This window comes from Bison bison, unplaced genomic scaffold (assembly GCF_000754665.1).
Source record: "Bison bison bison isolate TAMUID 2011002044 unplaced genomic scaffold, Bison_UMD1.0 scf7180017864224, whole genome shotgun sequence".
Lineage (NCBI taxonomy): Eukaryota > Metazoa > Chordata > Mammalia > Artiodactyla > Bovidae > Bison > Bison bison.
In genome coordinates this window covers 1306958-1323636 of record NW_011494796.1, presented here as the reverse complement: position 1 = coordinate 1323636, position 16679 = coordinate 1306958, and positions in this window count along the sequence as shown.

The window sequence follows — 16679 nt, the reverse complement described above, 5'->3', positions numbered from 1 at the left end:
TGACCCAACCATCTCATCCTCTGTCATCCCCTTCTCCTCCTGCCTTCAATCTTCCCCAGCATCAGGGTCTTTTCCAGTGAGTCAGTTCTTTGCATCAGGTGCCCAAAGTATTGGAGTTTCAGCTTTGGCATCAGTCCTTCCAGTGAATATTCAGGACTCATTTCCTTTAGGATGGACTGGTTTGATATCCTTGCAGTCCAAGGGACTCTCAAGAGTCTTCTCCAACACTACAGTTCAAAAGCATCAATTCTTCATTGTTCAGCTTTTTTTATAGTTCAACTCTCATGTCCATACCTGACTACTGCAAAAATCATAGCTTTGACTAGACAGACCTTTATTGACAGAGTAATGTCTCTGCTTTTTAATATGCTGTCTAAGTTGTTCATAGTTTTTCTTCCAAGGAGCAAGTGTCTTTTAATTTCATGGCTGCAGTCACCATCTGCATTGATTTTGGAGGACAAGACTATAAAATCTCTCACCACTTCCATTGTTTCCCCATCTATTTACTTGCCATGAAGTGATGGGACCTGATGCCATGATCTTAGTTTTCTGAATGCTGAGTGTTAAGCCAACTTTTTCACTCTCCTCTTTCACTTTCATCAAGAGGCTCTTTAGTTCCTCTTCACTTTCTGCTTAAGGGTGGTGTCATCTGCATATCAGAGGTTATTGGTATTTCTCCCAGCAATCTTGATCCCAACTTGTGCTTCATTTTGCATGAGGTACTCCGCATATAAATTAAATAAGCAGGGTGACAGTCTATAGCCTTGACATACTCCTTTCGCAATTTTGAAGCAGTCTGTTGTTACATGTCCAATTCTAAATGTTGCTCCTTGACCTGCATACAGATTTCTCAGGAGGCAGGTCAGGTGGTCTGGTATTCCCATCTCTTGAAGAATTTTCCACAGTTTGTTGTGATCCACAGAGTCAAAGGCTTTGGCATAGTAAATAAAGCAGAAATAGATGTTTTTCTGGAACTCTCTTGCTTTCCCGATGATCCAATGCATGTTGACAATTTTGTCTACGGTTACTCTGCCTTTTCTAAATCCAGCTTGAACATCTGGAAGTTCATGGTTCATGTACTGCACTAGCCTTACTTGGAGAATTTTGAGCATTACATTGCTAGCGTGTGAGATGAGTGCAATTGTGTGGTAGTTTGAACATTCTTTGGCATTGCCTTTCTTTGGGATTGGAATGAAAAAGGACCTTTTCCAGTCCTGTGGCCACTGTCGAGTTTTCCAAGGTAAAGCTAAAGGCAAAGGAGAAAAAGAAGGATATACCCATTTGAATGCAGAGTTCCAAAGAATAGTAAGGAGAGAAAAGAAAGCCCTCCTCACTGATGAGTGCAAAGGAATAGAAGAAAACAATAGAATGGGAAAGACCAGAGATCTCTTCAAGAAAATTGGAGATAACAAGGGAATATTTCATGCAAAGTTGGGCTCAATAAAGGACAGGAATGGTATGGACCTAACAGAGGCAGAAGATATTAAGAAGAGGTGGCAAAAATATGGAGAAGAACTATACAAAAAGATCCTCATGACCCAGATAACCACAATGGTGTGATCACTCACCTAGAGCCAGGCATCCTGAAGTGTGAAGTCAAGTAGGCCTTAGGAAGAATCATTACGAACAAAGCTAGTGGAGGTGACAGAATTCCAGTTGAGCTATTTCAAATCCTAAAAGATGAAACAACTTTATTAAAGCATTAAACCCTGTAAAAATGGAAACAACTGGTCAAAGCCATGATATGGCATTTATAAGGACCCGCGCATGTCCCATATTTGTATGAGAGCAATCCCTGCCAAGTAGAAATTTGTAACTGCTTGAAAGACAAATGAGTTCTCAGAAAGGAAAGTGAAATGAAATGACCTTTCTCCAGTCAATCTTCCAGATGAGAAAATATGTTTCTGTGCCTTCAACTAAAAGCAAGTAAATCAACAGTTTGAATATGTCATGTGGTTCTTACAGAGTAGAAAGGGGCTAATAATCTAAAATGATTAGTTTTCCTCTGATTCCAAGTTCATAAGTGGAACTGAATTTTAGAATATTACAGCTGAAAGACAGTGGACAAGTGCGAATGAAATTTGCACTATATGCCAAGCATCTGGTAGGCACTGGGGTCATCTAATTCATTTAATTCTCTCAACACTGGGAGGGGAATATTGTTGACTCCGGGAGTTGGTGATGGACAGGGAGGCCTGGCATGCTGCGATTCATGGGGTTGCAAGGAGTTGGACACGACTGAGCAATTGAACTGAACTGAATTGATTGTTGACTTTACTTCAGAGAATTAATTTGTTCAGAAGCAGAAAGCACATCCTTAATGATACACTCAGGATTTGAACTCAGATCTAATTCCTATTTCCAACTTCTTTTGAATAAGGACCTTAAAAAAAAAAAATTATCAAGTGCAGAAATAGATGATTTAAATTCTGGGCCTGGTTAAATCATCTCATGATGAAGGATTACATGGGATTTGGAGAAATCAGTAAAAGTAATTACTGTCCAAAGTGTCAGAAAGTGTGTTAGTCTCAGTCATCTCCCAACTCTTTGCAACCCCATGGACTGTAGCCTGCAAGGCTCCTCTGTCCATGGGATTCTCCAGGCAAAAATATTGGAGTGGGTTTCCATTTCCTTTTCCAGGAGATCTTCCGAGCTCCAGGGATTGAACCCAGGTTTCCCACATTGCAGGCAGATTATTTATTATCTGGGCCATGAGGTAAGCCCCAAAGTGTCAGAAATATTCATTAAATCACCAAACCTCTTAGAACAAATTCTTGTCCTACTGGAGGGGGAGACTCCAGCTCACCACTGATCCTCTGGGACCACCCACAGATTTACCTCAAAATAAAATCATAATGTTTCTCTTGTCCTCCTATGTCCAGGCCAAATTTCCACTTGAAAATTATTCTGTGAGTTAAGATCTTACATAGCTCCAAAAAGGTCCCTAAAAATAGCTTCACACATTTATAATAGACTTCCTTTTCAAGAAAATGTTAAAAACTCATTCTAAAAGAATCTTTGAAAAATAACATTTGTTAACATTTTTCTCAATTAAACTTTAAAAAACTTAAAAAAAACTTTAAAAAACCAATATAATAGGCATAATACTTTCTTCAGGAGAAATAAAATCATGATATTTCTCTATGTGCAAAAAACTATTTCCCCCTTTATTCAAGTTAATATAGATTGCCTTAGTCAAACTGCCTTTTATTCATTTTTATTAGTTCAACATTAGCAAAGTCTAGAGGATGGATATTTAATTCTCCAAGTACACTGGTGGTTACAGCTCCATATATTAATTATGTTTTTTGCGTGACATTTGGTTAAACATCATATGCTGAAAGTGACTTGCAGATGCATGGGTGTTTGAGTTGTAATAATGGGCATCGAAAATTTCCTGAGAGGTCTGGACAAGGGATGGTTTGACTAACAGCTTTCATGAAACAATGAATGTAGTAGATTCCAATTAAAATATGAAATGTGTCTAGCAAATCATGAGGCTATCATCTTAATGGTCCTGTTGTTTTCTAACTATAAAACCCAGCTAATTAACATCCCAGGGGCCAGCCACAAACCTAATTAACAAAGTAAAATAAATTATGCTGAATTAAAACTGAAGACATCCCTAAGAGAAAGGGAAGGACCTGCCCTTCAGTGGAGAGAGCAAATGACTTCTTTGTAGATATTTAGAAGGGGATTTCATAAGTCTCCATGAGTTAACCTGGTAGGAATTGACTAGTGTTTACATACAGGGGGTATCCTCTCCTCTAGTTTATGTTGGAAAATTTCAGCAGCTTTCCAGCAAATATCTTCTCTTGCCAAGCTCAGTCCCCAATCACCTTTTCCTTCTCACTGCAGGGCACAGTTGAACTTGTTTTTCTCTTCTCTGCACCTGTGACTACCCAATCTGTTCCTGGGGATAGTTCCTCCTTCAAGGCTGGAGCTCAACTGGGACATAATTTTTCCACTATTGCTTTCCTTCTCTGAAAAGAAGCACATTTTTACTTGAACCATGTAGTGCTAAGCTTGAATGTAAATTGAAGGGAGTAAAATAAAATAACAAAACAAAATTTTAAAAAGTTAGAAAGGATACTCAAATCTACAGAAACCTTACAGCCTCCATCTCCAAACTGTAGCCTTGTCTCCCTTCTTCAATGGTAAGGGGATTTCTCCCTTTTCACCCCTTTTCCTCTCTGCTTTTGAGTTTCCCCTCGAGCCTCATGCCAACAATTCACAATACTATTTAGAGCTCTTAATTATAGATGTTAATTAAAATCAAAATGTAAATGATATAAAAGAGATCACATAAATAGAAAATTCCTTAATAAATGCAGGGAATTTAAGTGAATAAAAATCTTTCAGAACAGGTGTCCAGGAAGGGTTGAAAAGATATTTTTACACAATTCCTGCTTATTTGTGCCCACATTGCAGCATTGCTTTTTGCAGTACCTTTTATGAATTTGTTGTTCAGTCACTAAATCATGTCCAACTTTTTGCAACCCCATGGACTGTAGCACACCAGGCTTCTCTGTCCTCCATTATCTCCCAGAGTTTGTTCAAATTCACATCCATTGAAGCAGAGATGCTATCTAACCATCTCATCTTTTCCTACTCTTTTATCCTTTTGCCCTAAATCTTTCCCAGCATCAGAGTTTTATCCACTGAGTCATCTCTTTGTAACAAGTGGCCAAAATATTGGAGCTTCAGCATCAATCCTTCCAATGAATATTCAAGGTTGATCTTCTTTAGAATTGACTGGCTTGATCTTGCAGTCCAAGGGACCCTCAAGAGTCTTCTCTAGCATGCAATTTGAAAGCATCAGTTCTTCAGCATTCAGCCTTCTTCAGCATTAAGCTCTCACATCCATACATGGCTACTGGAAAAACCATAGCTTTGACTATATGGACCTTTGTTTGCAAAGTGATGTCTCTATATTTTAATATGCTGTCATAGCTTTCCTTCCAAGAAGTATTTCTTAATTTCATGGCTGCAGTCACCATCTGCAGTGATTTTAGAGCCCAAGAAAATAAAATCTGTCACTGTTTCCACTTGTTTCCCTTCTATTTGCCATGAAGTGGTGGGTCCAATATTTTGGCCACCTGATGCAAAGAACTGACCCATTGGAAAATACCCTGATGCTGGGAAAGATTGAAGGCAGGAGGAGAAGGGAACAACAGAGAATGAGATGGTTGGGTGGCATCACTGACTCGATGGACATGAATTTGAGCAAGCTCCAGGAGTTGGTGATGGACGGGGAAGCCTGGTATGCTGCAATCCATGGGGTCCCAAAAAGTTGGACACCACTGAGTGACTGAATTGACTGATGGGTCCAAATGCCATGATCTTAGTTTTTTGTATGCTGAGTTTGAAGCCAGGTGTTTCACTCTCCTCTTTCACCTTCATCAAGACGCTCTTGAGTTCCTCTTCACTTGCTGCCATTAGAGTGGTATCATCTGCATATCTGAGGTTATTGATATTTCTCCTGACAATCTTAATTCCAGCTTCTGATTCATCCAGCCCGGCACTTTTATGGATGCAAACACACAATATGTGTGATGCTAAATATAGGGGTTGTTCTGATGGTTATAAAATTCAGTCTGATGAGACCTCAGAGGACAGCAGACTCACATGCCCCTTGGTTTGGTTGCCCTGGAAGCTGGGCTGGGTCTTAGCATTCACTGTCACCCTCTGGCACCTGGCCTGGACTGACCTCTCAAAGGTTGCTAAGGGTTCTTGACATTTGTTCATTTTTTACTGGCATAGATACCTTCTGAGCATGGTTTCTGTGTTAGAATTATCACCAGCATGGAGGACACAAATGTAAAAGATGTTGAAGGACCCAAGTTGTTAATAAGTCATTGGGTGTGCCTGGCAGATGGACCTGATTAAGAAAGGTGAGGAACTAAGGCCCAATGTCAGAGGGACCCCAGGGCCAGGTGGGATGAGGTTACTGCTGAGATAGGAGATGAAAGAGTTCTGTTCAAAGGCCAGAGATTTATTTCTGGAAATTGTCAGAAATAACAGCAAGGCAAAGGGGAAAGTTCATAGCCTTAAGGTAAAATCCTTTTATTAGAATTGCTCTTCCCTTACACTAAGGCAGGCATGTGACTTTGTACAAATTACTGAGCACTTCTGAATGTCTCCTGAAATGCACATACCATATTGTCTCCCAGGGTATTTTTGAGAGTTTCACACAATGGAACGTAGTGTGTTGGTAACTGACGGTTTTCACTGTGCGTCCAGTCCCTTGGAACAAAGTGTGAGCAAAGTGTGAAGCAGACAAGATTTCAAGGGACAGAAAAGGGCTTTTCATGGCTTTCACTTTGTTGCAGTGGCAGGGTCACTAGAGACAGCCAAGAGAGGAAAAGAAAAGACACAGTGTGTATTTTAGCAAAATTTATCTGACTGCAGCATAGAGAACAATTTTTTGAGGCAGGCTAAGTGAAGATTCAAGATAAAACCTGTCCTAGTGCTGGTGGGGAGTGACTGATGTCTGAACAAAAGCAGTGGTGAGAGAGGGATGGCGGGGAAGCTGCCAAGGTATTAGGAAAGGGCATAGGGAGGGAGAGGGAAGGAGAGAGCTGAGGGGAGTGAAGGAGCTCAGTGGGATGATGCCGTTGTCAGGTTAGATTAGGGAACACCATTAGATTTAGAAGTGAAGCTTAGTTGGTGAACTTGGGCAAAGAAATTTCATGTGCCATTGAAGTGATCACCACTTCTCTCAAAAAGCATATGGATATTTACATTTCACTTCTCCACCTATATGTAATAATGTTGAGTCAATGTGTAAGTATATTAAATCCTCCAAAAACCATAAATACACCCTCAGTTTTCACTGAATAAATTGTCAAAATATAAATGAATGTTTAGTTTTTAATTCAACTCCCCATAATTAATGATCATGGAAATGATATTTTTCAAATGTGTTCATGAAATTGATAGCTTATGGTGAATGGTGTCAGATTCGTGATTTCCAAAGGAGAAAACTTCACTTTGGGGCCCAAGACAGGGCTTCAGTCACTCAGAGCTTCATGCAGCGAGAGTTTTATGAAAGCAAAAAGGGATAGAAAATGCTCTGACACAGACACCAGGAGAGGGCAGAAAGATGCCACCTCAATTGTCTTAGGAAGGCATTTGTATACTTTTTCAACTGGTTACTCACAATAGATCCAAAGAATGTTTCAAGGTTTTAAAGGTCTTACCAGGCCCACTCCACCAACATAAAATCTTCAGATAACAAGATTAGCCAGAAAGAATGAGTTCCTGTTAAGAAAGAGAAACATGTCCTCAGTCAAGACACACTGTTGTTATATAATCATTAGCACAGAACATAAGGAAAAACATAGCTTGAAAAAGATGCATTGTTTTCTTGTGTTATCATTAGATCTAGACTTAAAAACGTTAGTCTTAGGTGAATAGATTGTTGCCATAACAGCTTAGAGCTTAAGAAAAAATGTCTTATGTGACTAAGACAAAGAAATGTAGAAAAAAAAAAAATTGTTTGTCCCTTCCTCCTCCTGGAGGGCCCTGGAACCCCTATCAATTTACCTAATAATTAGCTCTCTCAAAATGAATCAACAATTCTAGTACAGTTTTATTTCTTGCTTTCTAACTGACTTATATTCACAGGGATGGAGGTTCAGGACACACTACCCTAAAATATCACTTAGATAAAGACAACACTGTTAAAGTGCTGCACTCAATATGCCAGAAAATTTGAAAAACTCAGCAGTGGCCACAGGACTAGAAAAGGACAGTTTTCATTCCAATCCCAAAGAAAGGCAATGCCAAAGAATGCTCAAAATGCTACACAATTGCCCTCATCTCACACCCTAGTAAAGTAATGCTCAAAATTCTCCAAGCCAGGCTTCAGCAATATATGAAGTGTGAACTTCCAGATGTTCAAGCTGGATTTAGAAAAGGCAGAGGAACCAGAGATCAAATTGCCAACATCCGCTAGATCATGGAAAAAGCAAGAGAGTTCCAGAAAAACATCTATTTCTGCTTTCTTGACTATGCCAAAGCCTTTGACTGTGTGGATCACAATAAACTGTGGAAAATTCTTAAAGAGATGGGAATACCAGAACACCTGGCCTGCCTCTTGAGAAATCTGTATGCAGGTCAGGAAGCAACAGTTAGAACTGGACATGGAAAAACAGACTGGTTCTAATTCAGGAAAGGACTACATTGAGGCTGAATATTGTCACCCTCCTTATTTAACTTCTATGCAGAATACATCATGCAAAATGCTGGGCTGGATGAAGCACAAGCTGGAATCAAGATTGATGGGAGATATATCAATAACCTCAGATATGCAGAAGACACCACCCTTATGGCAGAAAGTGAAGAAGAACTAAAGAACCTCTTGATGAAAGTGAAAGAGGAGAGTGAAAAAGTTGGCTTAAACAACATTCAGAAAACTAAGATCATGGCATCCGGTCCCATCATTTCATGGCAAATAGATGGAGGAAATAGTGGAAACAGTGGCTGACTTTATTTTTGGGGGCATGAAATTAAAAGACACTTACTCCTTGGAAGGAAAGTTATGACCAACCTAGACAGCATATTAAAAAGCAGAGACATTACTTTGTCAACAAAGGTCCATCTAGTCAAGGCTATGGTTTTTCCAGTAGTCATGTGTGGATGTGAGAGTTGGACTATAAAGAAAGCTGAATACTGAAGAATTGATGCTTTTGAACTGTGGTGTTGGGAGAAGACTCTTGAGAGTCCCTTGGACTGCAAGGAGATCCAACCAGTCCAGCCTAAAGGAGATCAGTCCTGGGTGTTCATTGGAAGGAGTGATGTTGAAGCTGAAACTCCAATATTTTGCCCACCTGATGCAAAGAGCTGACTCATTTGAAAAGACCCTAATTCTGGGAAAGATTGAGGGCAGGAGGAGAAGGGGACGACAGAGAATGAGATGGTTGGATGGCATCAGCAAGTCAATGGACATGAGTTTGGGTAGATTCTGGGATTTGTTGATGGAAAGGGAGGCCTAGCGAGCTGCAGTTCATGGGGTCGCAAAGAGTCGGACACGACTGAGTGACTGAGCTGAACTGAACTGAGAGTGTAGCACTTTAACAGCATCATCCTTAAGGAGTTGAAATAGCTCAATGAATTCCATCACTTCCACTAGCTTTGTTTGTACTGATGATTCCTAAGGCCCACTTGACTTTGTACTCCAGGATGTCTGGCTCTAGGTGAGTGATCACACCATCATGGTTATCTGGGTCATGAAGATCATTTTTGTATCGTTCTGTGTTCTTGCCACCTCTTCTTAATATCTTCTGCTTCTCCTTAGATCCATACTGTTTCTGTCCTTTATTGTGCCCATCTTTGCATGAAATGTTCCCTTGGTATCTCTAATTTTCTTGAAGAGATCTCTGGTCTTTCCCATTCTATTGTTTTCCTCTACTTCTTTGCATTGATCACTGTGGAAGGCTTTCTTTTCTCTCCTTGCTATTCTTTGGAAGTCTGCCTTCAAATGGGTGTATCTTTCCTTTTCCCCTTTTCCTTTAGTTTCTCTTCTTTTCTCAGCTATTTTTAATGCCTCCTCAGGCAACCATTTTGCCTTTTGCATTTGTTTTTCTTGGGGATGGCCTTGATCATTGCCTCCTGTGCAATTTCATAAACCTTCATCCATAGTTCTTCAGGCAGTCTGTCTATCAGATTGAACCCCTTAAATCTCTTTGTCACTTCCACTGTATAATCATAAGGGCTTTGATTTAAGTCATACCTAAATGGTCTAGTGGTTTTCCCTACTTTATTCAATTTAAGTCTTGATTTTGCAATAATGAGTTCATGATCTGTGCCACAGTCAGTTCCTGGTCTTGCTTTTGCTGACTATATTGAGATTCTTCATCTTTAGCTGCAAAGAATGTAATTAAATGTTTAAAAATATTGCAGCTGGAATAGTGAAAGAGACATATAAATTATTATCTTGAAAGAAGTAAATGAAAAATGCTAATGTAAAGTAGTATCTTTTTAAGTTGAAAATAAATTAGTATCACATGCTAATAGTGTGCTGTTTACTAACTATAAGCTGTTGCTGCTGCTGCTAAGTTGCTTCAGTCGTGTCCGATTCTGTGCAACCTCGTAGACGGCAGCCCACCAGGCTCCCCCATCCCCGGGATTTTCCAGGCAAGAACACTGGAGTGGGTTGCCATTTCCTTCTCCAATGCATGAAAGTGAAAGGGGAAAGTGAAGTTGCTCAGTCGTGTCCGACTCTTCACGACCCCATGGACTGCAGCCTACCAGGCTCCTCTGTCCATGGGATTTTCCAGACAAGAGTACTGGAGTGGGGTGCCATTGCCTTATAGGCTGTTAGTAACTATTTTCTGATCTACAGATGCAAGACAGTGATGTATGTATTTTGTGCAATTTGATGTGTCTATTTATAAAGAGAAATTAAAGACTAAAAAATGAATATTTTATTTACTATTTGGAAGGGAAGATATTGTAATGTGGGGCTTCCCAGGAGGTGCAGCAGGAAAGAGTCCACCTGCCAGTGCAGGAGACATGGGTTCCATTCCTGGGTTGGGAGGTAAGCAATGGCAACCATTGCAGTATCCTTGCCTGAGCCACAGGGTCAGACATGACTGAGCACGCTGGAGGCAGTATGTGGGGTACCCATTTGGGAGCAGCCTAGGGTGTGTGTCCAGGCAGATGCCTCTCTGGAAGAAGGACCACAGGCAGGGCTGAGAGTCACAAGACTTCTTCAAAACTTGGATGAGAAGAGGGTTATGTGATGTGGTTAGATTTCTTGACATTCCATAACATTTTAGAACCAAAATCTTCCTACTCTCTGAAATGTCCTGCCCTCCTTTCTTTTCTGTATTTTCTTACAAAACCAATTTAAATGTCTCTCTCACAACAAAAATAACTTTACACTTCCAGAGTGAGTGCTCTGTCCTCCAAGCACATTCACTAAATTTATTCTTTTCCTTAAACAGCACATACAACAGTCCATCAGGGTATACACATCCATACCTCTCTTTCACCCCAAAACTGATAGCCTTTTTTTCTTTAATGAAATATAGTTGATTGCAATGTTGTGTTAGTTTCTGGTAACACTTTGTACAGCAAAGTGATTCAGGTGTGTGTGTGTGTTGTTGTTGTTTTTTAGTCACCTAGTTGTGTGCGACTCTTGTGACCCCACGGACTGCAGCATGCCAGACCTCCCTGTGCCTCACCATCTCCCAGAGTTTGCCCAATTTCATAATCATTGCATCAGGATACCATCCAGCTGTCTCAGTCTCTGACCTTCTCTTCTCCTTCTGCCCTCAGTTCAAATTGGATGACCAAAATACTGGAGCTTCAGCATCAGTCCTTCAAGTGAATATTCAGGGCAGATCTCCCTTAAGATTGACTGGTCTGATCTCCTTGCTGTCCAGGGGACTTTCAGGAATCTTCTCCAGCACCATAGTTCAAAGGCATTAATTCTTTGGCGTTCTGACTTACTTATGGTCCAGCTCTCACAACCATACATGACCACTGGGAAGGCCATAGCCTTAACTATACAGACCTTTGTTGGCCACAGCATTTCAACACACTGTAGGCTTGTCATTACTTTCCTGCCAAGAATCAACTGTCTTCTGATTTCATGGCTGCAGTCACTGTCTGCAGTGATTTTGGAGCCCAAGAAGAGGAAATCTGTCACTACTTCCACCTTTTCCCCTCCTTTTTGCCATGAAGTAATGGAACCAGATGCCATGATCTTAGTTTTTTAATACGTAGTCTTAGGCCGGCTCTTTCACTCTGCTCCTTCACCCTCATCTAGACGCTTTTTAGTTCCCCTTCACTTTCTGCCATTAGAGTAGTGTCATCCACATATCTGAGGTTGTTGATGTTTGTCTCACCTGTCTTGATGCCAACTTGTAACTCATCTAGTCTGGCATTTCTCTTGATGTGCTCAGCATATAAGTTAAACAAATAGGGTGACAGCAGACAGCCCTGCCATACTCCTTTCTCATAATTTTCGGATTTTTTTCTTTATAAGTTATTATGATATATTGACTATAGCTTCCTGTGCTATACAATAGGTCCTAATTGGTTATCTATTTTATATTAGTAGTGTGTATCTGTTATCCCCAAATTCCTAATTTATTTGTTTCTCCACCTTTTCCCTTTGGTAACCATGAGTTTGTTTTCTATGCCTGTGAGTATGTTTCTTTTTTGTAAATAAGTTAATTTGTATCATTTTCTTCAATTCTACATATAAATGATCTCATGTCTTTATCTGTCTGACTTGCTTCATTTCATATGATCATCTCTATGTCCATGATAGCCTTAGGATTCTTGTACAGATGGGCTTCCCTTGTGGCTCAGACAGTAAAAAATCTTCCTGCAATACATGAGACCCAGGTTCTATCCATGGGTTGAGAAAATACCCTGGAAAATACAATAGCCACCCACTCCATTACTCTTGTCTGGAGAATTCCATGGACAGAGGAGCCTGGCAGGCTACAGTCCATTAGGTTGCAGACAGTCAGACACAACTGAGCAACTAACACACTTGTAAAGATACTGTGCCAGACATGAAATAAATTAACATGAAAGAAGGGAACTGGGGAAGACCCTAAGATTAAATTTCCTAAATAACACTGAAATTGAGAATTCAGGAAAATGTCCTGGAGGAGGACATGGCAACCCACTCCAGTATTCTTGCCTGGAGAATTCCACTGGAAAGAGGAGCTTGGTGGGTTACAGTCTATAGGGTCACAAAGAGTCAAACATGACAGAAGCGCCTTCGCACACAGCATGAAAGCCATACCATCTGACCTTGCATATGGCACAAGCATGCCAAGTGAAAGTGAAAGTCGCTCAGTCGTGTCCGACTCTTTGCGACCCCATGGACTATACAGTTCATGGAATTCTCTAGGCCAGAATACTGGAGTGGGTGGCCAGAATACTGGAGTGGGTAGCCACTCCTTCTCCAGGGGATCTTCCCAATCCAGGGTGGATTCTTTACCAGCTAAGTCACAAGGGAAGCCCAAGAATACTGGAGTGGATAGCCTATCCCTTCTCCAGCAGACCTTACTGACCCAGGAATTGAACCAGGGTCTTCTGTATTGCAGGCAGATTCTTTACCAGCTGAGCTATCAGGGAAGCCCTGAAGTATGAACTGAAGCATGCCGCAAAGCATCAAAAAAAAAAAAAAAAACCCACTGAGTAGGTTCACAGTCATGGGACAGATCCCAGGGTAAAAAGTTTGTTGGGGTCTGTGGCTTGAGAAAAATTCTAGTTCTAATTTTAGAGCTAGGGCTTCCCTGGTGGCTCAGTGCTAAAGAACCAACCTGCCAATGCAGAAGACATGGGTTCAATCTTAGGGTCAGGAAGATCCCCTGAGAAAGGAAATGACAACCAAATCCAGTATTCTTGCCTAGGAAATACCATGGACAGAGGAGCCTGGCAGGCTGCAGTTCATGGGGTCACAAAGGAGTCAGATATGACTTAGTGACTAAACAATTTTAGAGTCAGGTAAAGAAGTTTCCACTTCGAATTATAAAATGGACTTGATCTTGATATTAGACATAATGTTTTCTATGATCACCTCCCAAAGGGATGGATAAAATCCTTTTATTGAATATTCAATGAAATAAATAATTACATGACTTCAAAAACACGTTTTCATATGTGTCAGTTCACTTCAGTTGCTCAGTCATGTCCGACTCTTTACAGCCCCATGAATTGCAGCTCGCCAGGCCTCCCTGTCCATCACCAACTCCCGGAGTCCACTCAAACTCATGTCCATCGAGTCAGTGATGCCATTCAGCCATCTCATCCTCTGTCGTCCCCTTTTCCTCCTGCCCCCAATCCCTCCCAGCATCAGAGTCTTTTCCAATGAGTCAACTCTTCGCATGAGGTGGCCAAAGTACTGAAGTTTCAGCTTTAGCATCATTCCTTCCAAAGAACACCCAGGGCTGATCTCCTTTAGAATGGACTGTGTAGACCCCACCAATAATTCTTTGGCATAAAGCTGGATTCAAATGCTTTTGTCCACCTCCTCTTTTTTCAGATCAGTACATTTTTCAGAATGCTTAATGACTTACAGCAAAGGAAAAGCACACAGCTTTCTAGTGATGATAGAATTGAACATGCATGGGAGGCAGAAAGGGCTGCCAAAGGAAAACAAATTGATAAGTTAGCCTTAGAAACTGACAAAGGATTAATCTCCAAAATATATAAGCAGCTCATACAGTTCAATATCACAAAAACAAACAGCACAGTCAAAAAATGTTCAGAAGACCTAAACAGGCATTTCTCCAAAGAAGACATACAGATTACCAACAAACACATGAAAAGATGCTCAACATCACTCATTTAGAGAAATGCAAATCAAAACTACAGTGAGGTATCACCTCACACCAATCATAATGACCATTATCAAAAAAAAAACTACAAGCAATAAATGCTGGAGAGGATGTAGAGAAAAGAGAATCTTGCTGTTCTGTTGGTGGGAATGTAAATTGGTACAGTTACTGTGGAGGACAGTATGAAGATTCCTTAACAAACTAGGAATAAAACTCACATGAAAGTGAAGTTGCTCAGTCGTGTCTGATTCTTTGCAACCCCATGGACTCTCAGTCTATGGGATTTTCCAGGCAAGAGTACTGGAGTGGGTTGCCATTTCCTTCTCTGCTGGAGTCCAGCTCCAGCAGCCAGGGATTCAACCTGAAGAGATGAACGGTGTCAGCGATGAGGCAGCCTCTCAGTTTTCTTTTGGACTTACTGTTTATTTCAGGTTTAAGATTCTCTTTTATACTTTTACAAAAACATTAGGCCAGAGGTTTGACGTTTTCAGTTCCCCTTCTCCCAGATTTATTATCTCCACAAATCATTGTTGCTCTTCAGAGTTCCTGCTTCAGTGTTTCTCTCAGAATCAGCCTTATCATCTATTATCTACCTCCTCTAATGTATCCTATAGTTAACTTGTGATTACATTGTAACTCATGTTACATTCCTCAGTTTACTACTTATCTTCCTAAATCCTGTTTGCCCCTAACATCCTGAGCTCACTATCTCTTAAAAAGGCTTCTAGCTATAGTATCTCTAAAAATTCCTAACTTCTATAAGATATAGTAAAATATGCTAACTTTACAACATTCCTTAAATCTTTAACTTTTAACTGTTTTAATTATTTCTAAGACCTAAATTCAGTAAACTCCTTTGCCATAAACATTCTCCTCACAAATAGGCTTCAGATAGAAATCCCTCCCATGGCCTCAAGCTACGGCCTATTTGCTCATCCTGGAACACTCTTTTGTAAAAGTCCTTTAACAAAGTCAGTGATTAACTTTATGAATTATTTTCTGAGCACAGCTGCAGAAGGCTTTGTGCCTTCTCATGCTCCTCTCAAGAACAATAAGCACCTTAATATTCCTTTTCAGTCAAGTCAGCCCAGGAGGGGAAAAGACAAGTCAGAATTACAAGGCCTAACTCCTTAATCCCAGGTCCATGTCTGTGGGATGAGGAGAGGAGGCTGGGGGCTGTGCCTCCATTTTGTCAGTAATCCCTAAGGTGGCTCCCGACACTAATCCAGGGGATCTTCCCAACCCAGGGATTGAACCCAGGTCTCCCGCACTGCAGGCAGATGCTTTACCATCTGAGACACCAGGGAAGCCCAAAACTCACATATGACCTAGCAATCCCACTATTGGACATATACCCTAAGAAAACTACAATTCAAAATGACACATGCTTCCCAATATTCATTGCAGCTGTATTTACACTAGCCAGGACATGGAAGCAACTTGAATGTCCATCAACAATGAATGGATAAGGAGGTTGTGGTACATATATACAAAGGGATATTATTCAGCCATAAAAAGGAACAACTTTAAGTCAGTTATAGTGAGGTGAATGAGTCTAGAGCCTCTTATGCAGAGTGAAGTAAGTCAGAAAGAGAAAGTCAAGTATGGTGTGAAGTGAGGTGAAAGTTGCTCAGTTGTGTCCTACTCTTTGAGATCCCATGGACTATACAGTCCATGGAATTCTCCAGGCCAGATTGGTAGCATTTCCCTTACACGTATATATGAAATGTATAAAAATAGTTTGATGATCATAAACCTATTTGCAGAGAAGAAATGGGGACTTGGATGTAGATAACAGACTGGTGGACACAGCAGGGAAGGAGTTCAGATCAGATCAGTTGCTCAGTCGTGTCCGACTCTTCGCGACCCCATGAATAGCAGCATGCCAGGCCTCCCTGTCCATCACCAACTCCCAGAGTTCACTCAGACTCATGTCCATCGAGTCAGTGATGCCATCCAGCCATCTCATCCTCTGTTGTCCCCTTCTCCTCCTGCCCCCAATCCCTCCCAGCATCAGAGTCTTTTCCAATGAGTCAGCTCTTCGCATGAGGTGGCCAAAGTACTGGAGTTTCAGCTTTAGCATCATTCCTTCCAAAGAAATCCCAGGGCTGATCTCCTTCAGAATGGACTAGTTGGATCTCCTTGCAGTCCAAGGGACTCTCAAGAGTCTTCTCCAACACCACAATTTAAAAGCATCAATTCTTCGGCGCTCAGCCCTCTTCACAGTCCAACTCTCACATCCATACATGACCACAGGAAAAACCATAGCCTTTACTAGACGGACCTTTGTTGGCAAAGTAATGTCTCTGCTTTAGAATATGCTATCTAGGTTGGTCATAACTTTCCTTCCAAGGAGTAAGCGTCTTT